The sequence below is a fragment of the Pinus tabuliformis genome, chromosome 1_1 (genome assembly GCF_031772625.1).
Source record: "Pinus tabuliformis cultivar Carrire ecotype Pingquan chromosome 1_1, CPIR1, whole genome shotgun sequence".
Lineage (NCBI taxonomy): Eukaryota > Viridiplantae > Streptophyta > Pinopsida > Pinales > Pinaceae > Pinus > Pinus tabuliformis.
The window spans coordinates 579,746,683-579,757,019 of NC_142297.1; positions in this window are offsets into that span (position 1 = coordinate 579,746,683).

Consider the following 10,337-nt stretch of genomic DNA (forward strand, 5'->3'; position numbering starts at 1 on the left):
TAAAACTGGTTGTTACAACAAGAAGATCTTCCTCTTAACATAGGGATTGCACAGGAACACTTCAGTTCCACAAAAAATTTATTCTGTCTCTATCTTCAAATTCTACACCACTGTGTGTAAAAACAATTTCTTTACATTCATTGTTGTAAAAAAAATCTTCTCGTTTCATTCAGGCTGCTGCATATTTCATTTTAATCTCTAAAAAAAAACATTGCTCTCGCGCTGTTGCACATTCCCTTTTTTTTTTTCTCAACGGACAACCACAAAAAAAACTTCACGCTACTGCGTACTTCCCCTTGCATATGCAAAAAATAACAAAAAAAACATAACAATACTATATCCTATGCCCATACTTCCCGTGAATTAAAAAACTAATATAATTAAAAGCTTTTACCAACGTTTACCATTCACATTAAATTTCATTAATGTTTCTTTTCTGACAAAGCTGGCGGTCAACGAGAATTGCACTTCACGTCAAGTCATGGTGCAGGCATGTATCAACCGTTGATCTCATCAGACGGTTGACAAACCATATCGCGCGGCCTTTTCTGCTGAAGTTTACGCTCCGGGAAAAAACCTGTTTTGCAAAACTGCTCATCCACGTGTCCGCTGTTGATTGTAATCACTGCCCCTCCAAGAAATACCACCATCTCATGAAAAGCAGTGCGATGAACACGGGTGGTTTTCTGGAATATAATGCTGCAGTGGAAATTATAATTTCAACATTTTAGTAGGAGATCAGCAAAAATCTCGAAAATCCATCTGTCCATAAGAAATTCGGGATTTTTGTTGGCAGAATGAGGAAGAAATTTTGACAAATATCCACGCTATCATGATGCACATGGAATTGAAAACTTTGAAATCGCTTCTGCTAGTGAGAAAAAAACTAGCCACTTTTCCCTTTTCAAGTCAAAACCCACACGTCGGTGATGATCTCAGCTAGAAACAAAACTATCATATTGCAATCTAGTTGTAGCAAATTCCTTTGTGGCAGTTTCAACTGCCCGCAATTTTTCAGGCATCCGCTAAAATTAGTTGGAGAAAAAATCCCTAAAATTCATCTGTCTATGTGGAAAGTCAGGCTTATTAAAATCCATGATGCAAGATTTATATTCGAAGAATAAAGAAGAAGATTTCAATGCCAGACAGTTTCCAGAGCCTTCATAGTGGTCGAATTTGGAAGAGAAGAACCGACGTTACAGTTGTTAGAATAAGATAACGTGCCAACATATTCTCCAACATGATCGAAGAATTCTGATTTCGTTGTATTAGGATATATTCTTGAGAGGGCGATCGTTGGATCGAATATGGAGGAGGCAATTTAGTCTAGCAGAATCAACAACTATTTGATGGAGCCACGATGGGTGGTGATATGGTGACTGGTTGTGATAGATTTTGATAAGAGAGAGTTTGCAATGGTGCCTATAACAGTCGATGATGAGATTCCAGATGGCCTTCTTGCCTATTTTGCAAGTTTCTGTCCACTCTTTGGTCGCTGGGACAAAGATTGTTCTTTTCGGCGTCCCGGGCGCTTTCACTCCCACTTGCAATATGAAGCATGTTCTGGGGATCTCCCAAATTTTGGGAGGAGTGTGAAGCGACTTCCGAGGGTCATGCCTGTGCCAGGGATATTATCTGATTTTGATGATGATAACAGTAATAGTGTGGCCTCAGATGTACCCTCATTTGTCAGCTCACAACGCATTATCATTGTAGCTAACCAGCTTCCTTTGCGAGCTCACAGAAGGCTGGAAGGTAAAAGTTGGTCTTTTAGTTGGGATGAGGATTCATTGCTATTGCAGCTCAAGGATGGGCTTTCAAAGGATTTTGAGGTGGTTTATGTTGGTTGTTTAAAGGTAGACATAGATCCAAGAGAACAGGATGATGTTGCTAAGATTTTGCTAGAGAATTTCAAGTGTGTATCGGCTTTTCTGTGACTTGAGCTTCGAAGTAAAATTTACCATGGATTTTGTAAAAAGCAGCTGTGGCCACTGCTTCACTACATGTTGCCCCTTTCTCCAGATCATGCAGGCTGCTTTGCTTCACTACATGTTGCCCCTTTTTCTAGATCATGGAGGCTGGTTTGATCGATCCCTTAGGTAGGATGATGATTTTTATATTCAAGCTTCTGTGATCCATAATGAATTAAACAAAGTCTTTCAGTAGAAATCACATGAGAGAAATTTTTGGCTGACACGTTTCGAACCAACAAGTGTGGTTCAACAAGTGTGGTTCATCATCAGGGCCAGATGAAGAGGTAGACCATGGCAAAGGGTTAAATAGAGAGCAATGTAAAGACATAATTTCAAGTATCTATATTTGAACAATAATGATGATTGCCGATGAGTTTCCTCAGTGAGGCTAGGATGGCATGTCTTTCCTACACAACGTTTTCATTCTCTTCATTAATGTAGCAGCTAGAGATAATCTCTCTTCCCTGCTAATGCTTGAAGTTCCGGGGTTTGTCGAGAAGGCAGAGGAATTGAAAGGAATCGAGATCGACGAAATTATCAGCATAAGTGTGTGAATGATCGAGGAACGGGCGAAGACATATATTGCACTATTGTTGAACGCAAACTTTCACATGATTTATAGTCTAGCTGTTAACACGATGAATTGGGAATTAGAGATGTCTCTCTACTTCTCTCTAAAATTCCCTAGAAATTGCGAATGGAAATTCTAGTTCTGTCAATCCGATAAAAGACCTGCATTTTACACAGAAGGATATAAATGGACTCCTCAGCAAGGGTCACATCAACGTGTCTTGATCCATCTTTTTCAGGAGTATCCGAATATGCCAGCGCAAGAATAACTGTAATCGAACATGCATTGTGCAACCTCATCGAACCTTATCCATCGTACTTAATGTTGCACAAAGGCAACGATGGTGAAAATCGGTGCCATGCCAACTGGAGGCTTTGGGCATGTTTTCCATCGACGAAACAACATTCAAGGTATGAACCAAATGTTAAAACCCCTCTCCTCCACTACAAGAATATTTATCAGGTCAACATGTTCGTAAGAGTTAAGATGAGCTTAATGGAATGCTTGTTATCAGTGATAGCACAATTGGAAATGCCCCACTGTCAATGCGATTATTGTGAATACTTATGCATTGAAAGCCACAACCTGTTCGTGTGTCGATGATTTACATGAAATAGTTCTTTAATTTGTTTTTTTTTCCAACTTGTCTCGCCCTCACTTTCCTTCCAAAGTGACCGGGGAGCTGTAGATCAAGTAATAATCTGCCTTCTATCAATCGAGGAATCATATAGGTGCGTAAGCTTTCCTTCTTACTTGTGCCTTTAGACGTCACTCCTATAAGTTATTCAACCAACAGTTCAAGAAAGATCACAGATATAAATCTTATTTCTTTACTAATGTGTCCTTTGGAGGCTGGGGCACTGACACACTTATCATACAGGACAAATCTCTCTCATTCGTACATGACAAAGCTTAGTAAAAAAAAGTTTCCCAAGGATAGTGCCACCAAAGGCAGAGGTGAAGTTTCCAACCAAGGTTGAATGTATGAAGGGTGGTGTGAGGTTCCCAAGGAGGAGTTATGTGATACGGTCCAAAGTATAAGATAGTAAGGATTTGACAAAGGAGGTAGTATGGCAAGGCCCTCAAGAGTAATGACGACGGAAGGAAGGCGAAAAGGTCAATTGTTGTTGTTGATTGATTCACTGAGAGCAAGCACTTTGGTATAGCATCCCTGACCTAGTTACATTGAATGATAGTTCAGAAAGGTATTTGTTGCACCATCTTGAATAATCAAAATACCCAACCTTGTGAAATAAATAAATGGCGTCATTCAATGAACCATAGATATTACTAGCTTGAACAACTAGAATATGGTGAACATCAAAATCTATGCACTAAATAAAAATTTGAATTAACACTTTATGAAAATTATGGATGTATGTCGCGGATAAGAGAACATGAAATTTCATGAAGTTCAAAAACATTATGATGAAATAAGGTTCTCTTCACAAACCTCAACAAGAATATCATCCCCACTAAAAAAAATAAAAAAAATGCCATCATATTGTGATTATTCCATTATTTTTGTAATATCTTTTGCATAGGGTTAAAATTTAATTTCCGAGGCAAAACATAAACATGAAAAACAAAGTGTCAATCTTGTTATCAGAACAACACAATAATTCATTGTTCAAAAAAAAAAAAAAAACCATTGAATTCGAGACTAAAGATCTAGATGACTCTAGGAATACGTAAAAAAACTATTGTCGTCTGAATAGGTAAATTTCATTTTGTGCTTGATATTTTTTCTCATGATTTTCTTTGTTTCATAAAGGATTGTGTGACAACTAAAATAAAAATAAAAAAATTCACAAATGGACATTTCATAACTCTTGAAAACAATTTATGCTAACTTGTTTCTTGGAGTCATTTCAAAGGAACTTGCATGCAAAGGAAATAGGTAAGAAAGATGCATCTCATTCTATTCGGTTGCTAGCATTTCTGCATTTATGTTTTTCAAAAGCTCTCATAGTTTTCATGCAGGATTTGTACTAAGATTTTACAGGTGCGCAGACGATCCAAATACATGTAGCTGTGATCTCCAAAAATCACAACAAAAAATGCATCATTGAAATCTTGGAGGAGTTAATTCTTCATTACAAATGTTGTGACATTTGCCGCTACAGTGAAACCTTTTGCGTCATGATATGTTTATCCACATTTCTCCTTCAAAGTTCATTAGTCATCCATATTGGAGTCCACTGATTCATTGCCTTACCCATCATGACTTCATACATATCTACTTTTATGAGTCACATACATTTTTGCCTTCTTTTCAGTTCATATTTTTGCTTACGAATAAAACCATCAAACTCTCTACATTGCCTTGTTTTCCTTACCATAAAAATTGTTTTATCGTGAGATCTTTTATCTATAGTACTACTAATCATTTTGTACAAACTCACGTTGAATGATGTGGGAATCCTTAAGGACGACCTTTCAAAAAGTCTTGACCCATCGAACTCAACACCTTATTTGGGATAAAGACTATAGTCCTTATTAGTACCTTGAGGCTTGTATGACTTAATGACAATTTCTCTCGCCAGAAATCATGGGAATACATCAATGTCCCTTGATCATTGGATCTTGCAAGTGGATCGACATCAGCTCATCTATTCACACTTCGCAAGGTTTACTTGGGTACCTTGGCACTCATTGACATTAATGATGAGTTTTCCTTGCATTGGCTAATGAAATTCATCAATGGCCAGTAATCCAATGACTTCTCTTCATGCTCGACATCAACACATTTATTCGTATGACTAGAATTGTACCATCGAGTTTTGTAGCAGGTGAAGACTATATACTTTTCATGACTCCATCAACAGTTGCAGCAATATGTTTTCAACCATATGAGAGTACCACAGTTCCACTTTCAGACTCCATCTTTTGATCTGTGATCCAGAAGCAGCAACAACCACATTTTCCATGATCCAACAACAAAATCAGCCACATTCCCATTGCATAGTTCATCAACTTTTGAGATATGCACAGTTTTTCCACTTCTTAGGTAAGTGAAGGTATGTTCTTTCCTATATTTTTATCATATAATTCCTTTAATACTGAAATTATAATTTTTGGAAAATACTTCACCATATTCCCTTTCTCATTTCATAAAAACTAAAATACCTTTAGCTGGGTGAGAGGATACCAATTCATGTTCATACCTCATGTTCACATTTCACGATACATATCACATTCATATTTCATCATCACCTTTGATATCACATGTCATCCTAACCAACATACTTTTCCAGACAACTACTATTGCATTATGATTCAAAAGTTATATGTTTTACAAATGATGATCAAAGGATGAGCACATTAGATGGTTGATTAAATGATTTCAAAAGTCTTTTTTTTTGCAACACAAAAGTATTGTTACACAAGAACCAATACTAATAAAATTTGGTTTCCACACAAGAACCAACCAAAGTAATATGTTGCAATCAAATGTTTTTCAAAAAAACACTTCGCAAAAGGAACAAAGTTATCAAATATTTATGTGAAGTTGAAAGAAGAATCAATATCAACCAAAGTTCATATAAAAGCAAGACAATTCAAAAGATCAAATCATGATTAAAGTAAATCAATGCAATAGATTGCATGAGGACATGAAATAACTTCAGTTGGGGGGTATGTTGAGCCTCCAAAATGTCTTCAAAATGTCATACATTTTTACCTTCATCGCCACTATTTCACTCACATTTCGCAACTCTATAACCTTACATTAGCCTCCATTTTCATGTTCATATGTGGTGACATTAGTATTTTCCAAAGTTATTAGTTTCAAGTATTTAGAGTGGATTTATGATTAAAATTTAGAAAAATAACATAGATTTACTTATACCTAAAGGTGGAATAAGTTTGGTGACATGTGTAAGTGATTTGGAAGCTTCCAAGACACTCTTATGTGGCCTCGAAGGTTCAATTTCGAATTCTCTTCAAGATTGAAAGAAGATTTGGGAGGAGTCAAATGTTGGCATTATGATACATATGTTGTACTTGATGGCAACCCACTCATCTCAGATAATAAATTATAATGTAGAGAAAAGTTCACGCACTTATATGCAGAGAAAAGTTTATTTCATGTAGAGAAAAGTTCACGCACTTTTATGCAGAGAAAAGTTTATTTCATGTAGAGAAAAGTTCACGCACTTTTATGCAGAGAAAAGTTTATTTCATGTAGAGAAAAAGTTCACGCACTTTCATGCAAGGAAAAGCGCGTATATGTTGGAGCACTTACCTTTGGTCCATGGTAGTTAGTCCTTGGTATTTGAACCTATGGTTTTGGACCATGGTACCTCGTCAGAAGTGTTGATCCCAACTATTGGGTTCGTGGTATTGGTTTATTATGGTTTTGGTCCGTGGTATTGCATCCAAAAGTGTTGATCTCACGCACTTTCATGGTTGGTTCATGGTATTAGTCCAACAGTTTTTTGATCCTATGGTTTTGGACCGTGGTATTGTGGAAGGCCTAAGACTATAAAAGAGGAAGGAGATCATTTGGCAAAGTATCATCGAATGAATTGAATATCTAATAAGTGCTAGATCTGAAATATTTGTGATTGGGTTATGGTGCAGATCTGGATCTGAATGGAGGAACCTTAGCGCATAAAGAAGGATAAGTTCTATTGATGGGTCATAATCTTTATAATTGAATAATAGTATCTTTGTATGATTTTGATCTGTTATATGAGGCGCATGCTTGATCTATAAATATGACAATCTGGGTAAATTAGTGTCTGAATATTTGAAAGAAGGAATTATCCTTTATAGATCTGCACACAGGTTTCAGGTTGTTGAAGTAGCGTATATCTTTAAATTATGATCTAGTTTCCTCTGTCTATTGCTGCAGTATTGTGGGTTCAGAATTTGGTGTGTGGTTACTGTTACTGTGTTCTGGGTACAACTGTCAGAGAAGTGTTTATTTGATTCAGTGCTAATTGGGAAAAGGAGATTGTTTGATGCAGATATACTTGATGATTGATTGATCATGGATCCAGTTTGAAAATTTATGAAAAGTGGTCCTTGAAAGAAAAGAAGTAGGGGGTTGTAACTCCCTTCCAGGAGAGAGAGTTGTAGCTCTCTGCAGGTTGCAGCCTGCGTACTGGTAAAGGACTGCACCAGTACAAAATCATTGTAAAAGGAATTTCTAATTGAAAGAAGATAGAGACATATTGCAGCAGGTGGTTTTCACCCACATTGGGTTTCCACCTTATATCTGGTGTTCTTTGGTGTGACTATCTGTTTTTATTGTTCATGCTCATTATTTTATGGTACTAACATACAATAATTCAAAGTATAAATACATTGAAAAAGAATTAGATAATACTGATTCACCCCCCCTCTCAGTATTATTTCCAACAATTGGTATCAGAGCAGGTCCTTCTGAAGAAGCTTGATCGCTTGAAGGAAGATCTAACATCATGAGCAACTACGAGAGGGAAGCATCAATCAGGCCACCGATTTTTGATGGAACAAATTTCGTATATTGGAAGGTAAGAGTTACTGCCTATCTTCAATATTTGGGTACAGAAGTATGGGACATTATAGAAACAGGGTATACTTTTCCATCAACTACTCCTACAGATTCCGCTGAGAAGAATAAATATGAAACAAATGCAAAGGCGGTTAATACTCTTCTAGGATGTCTATCTCAATCTGAATTCGTGAAGGTTATGTAATATAAATCCGCAAAAGAAATATGGGACAAGATTGTTTTGAGCTACGAAGGAGATGAACAGGTAAAACGTGAAAAACTTCAAACCCTTAGGATTCAGTATGAGAATCTCAGAATGTATAATGATGAAAGTGTGGCTAACTATTTCCTTCGGGTAGATGAGATTGTTAATTGTATGAAAAACTTGGGTGAAGAAATAAAAGAGGCTATTGTGGTTGAAAAAGTCCTAAGATCATTGTCCCCCAAGTTTGAATCTAAAGTGTCTACAATAGAAGAAAAGGAAAATCTACGAACTCTTACTATGTCTCAGCTACATGGAATTCTAACTGCTTATGAAATGAGAAAAGGAGGTCCATCAGACAGGAGAGAAGCTTCTTTTAAGGCTTCAGGCAAAGGAGACTACTATGAATCAAGTCACGTGCCAGAAGAAGAAGAAGAATCAAATTTTGTCAGAAATCTTCAACGGGGTACTGGAAGGTTCAGAGGTAAGCTACCTTTTAAATGTTTTGCTTGTGGAAGAGTAGGTCATTATGCTGCCAAATGTCCTCATAAGGATAAGATTGACAAAGGAAAGGAACCTGCTAGATGGAACAAGAAACAGAATGCAAATAATAAAAGCTACTACACTCATGAAGACAATGATGGTCTATCAAATAGTGATGAAGATGAACGAGGTAATGACTATAAACTTTTAATGGCATTTGAAGATGATGATTACATGGATGCTATAGATGTGGATAGTTTTTATGAAGAGATTTCTAGACTTAAGACATGTATAGAAGAAAAGAATATGATCATTGATACTCTACAATTTCAAATTGATGAAAAAGAAAAATATCTTGAAAAGTTAGAAGGTGAAATTGTTGGCCTTAGAAAAGAAATTGAGAAAACAAAGGCTATTAATCTTAAGTTTGTCAAAGGATCTGAAACTCTGGATGAGATCATCAATGTACAACGTTCTCCGTTAAACAAGACAGGTCTGGGGTATAATGGAGAAACACCTCAAGCATCCACTTCAAAGAGTTATCTTGATGCAGCAAGAAGGAATGAGCAAAAGCACAATGGAGATCACCAGGTAAAGCAGGGACGAATTACATCAAGAACTAACAAAGACTACCAAGTAAACCAGGGGCAATTTGTCTTAAGGGTGAACAAAAGCTACAACCAGCCACAGGTAAAATATTCTCAATTTGCTTCAAGAATGGATGACAATAAGAATAACAATCATTTGGGTGGTAGATTTGATAACTGCAGAAGTTTCTTCAATGGCCAATGTTTCTCTTGCCATAACTTTGGTCACAAAGCAGTTCAATGTGTTGCATATAAAACAATCATGACTAGAGAAGCTCAAAAACAAAGAAGTATGACTGGGATTACAAAAAGGACCTATAACAACTTTTCGGCTCTTGAAAATGAAATTGAATGTTCTATTTGTAATAACTTCGGTCATGAAGATTCTAAATGCAGGAGCAGATTTCAGCAGACAAAGGAACAAGCCTCAAGCACCAGAACATGGAGAATAAAGGAACCACAATCAGAAAGATGTGGGATAGCCTTTTATGCAGAGGGACAGGAAAATCTATGGTACATCGACAGTGGATGTTCGAAGCATGTGACAGGAGATAAAGAAAAACTTGAATCATATTCTGCTTTAGAAAAGGGAAAGAAAGTTTCTTTTGGAAATGATACTCCAGCAGCTATAAAAGGAAAATGCACAGCTCAGTTAAAAGAAAAGGTCAAAGTTGGAAATGTTTTGTATGTTGATGGCTTGAAGCATAACCTTCTGAGTGTCAGTCAGATGTGCGATCAAGGAACCGAGGTAATATTTCGATCAAATGGATGTAGCGTTCGTGATCTTGATACAGGGAAAAAAGTAATCAAAGGTAGAAGAACTCCAAATAATCTATACATATTTGAAGAAGGACAACAACAATGCTATTTGAGCAAGGATGATGAACATTGGTTATGGCACCGGAGGTTGGGGTATCTAAGCTTTTCACAAATAAGGAAGGCATGCAAATATCAGGCAGTTCGTGGTCTTCCAGATATCAAAATTCCAGACAACACTATATGCAAATCATGTCAGTTTGGTAAGCAAACCAGAACCAAA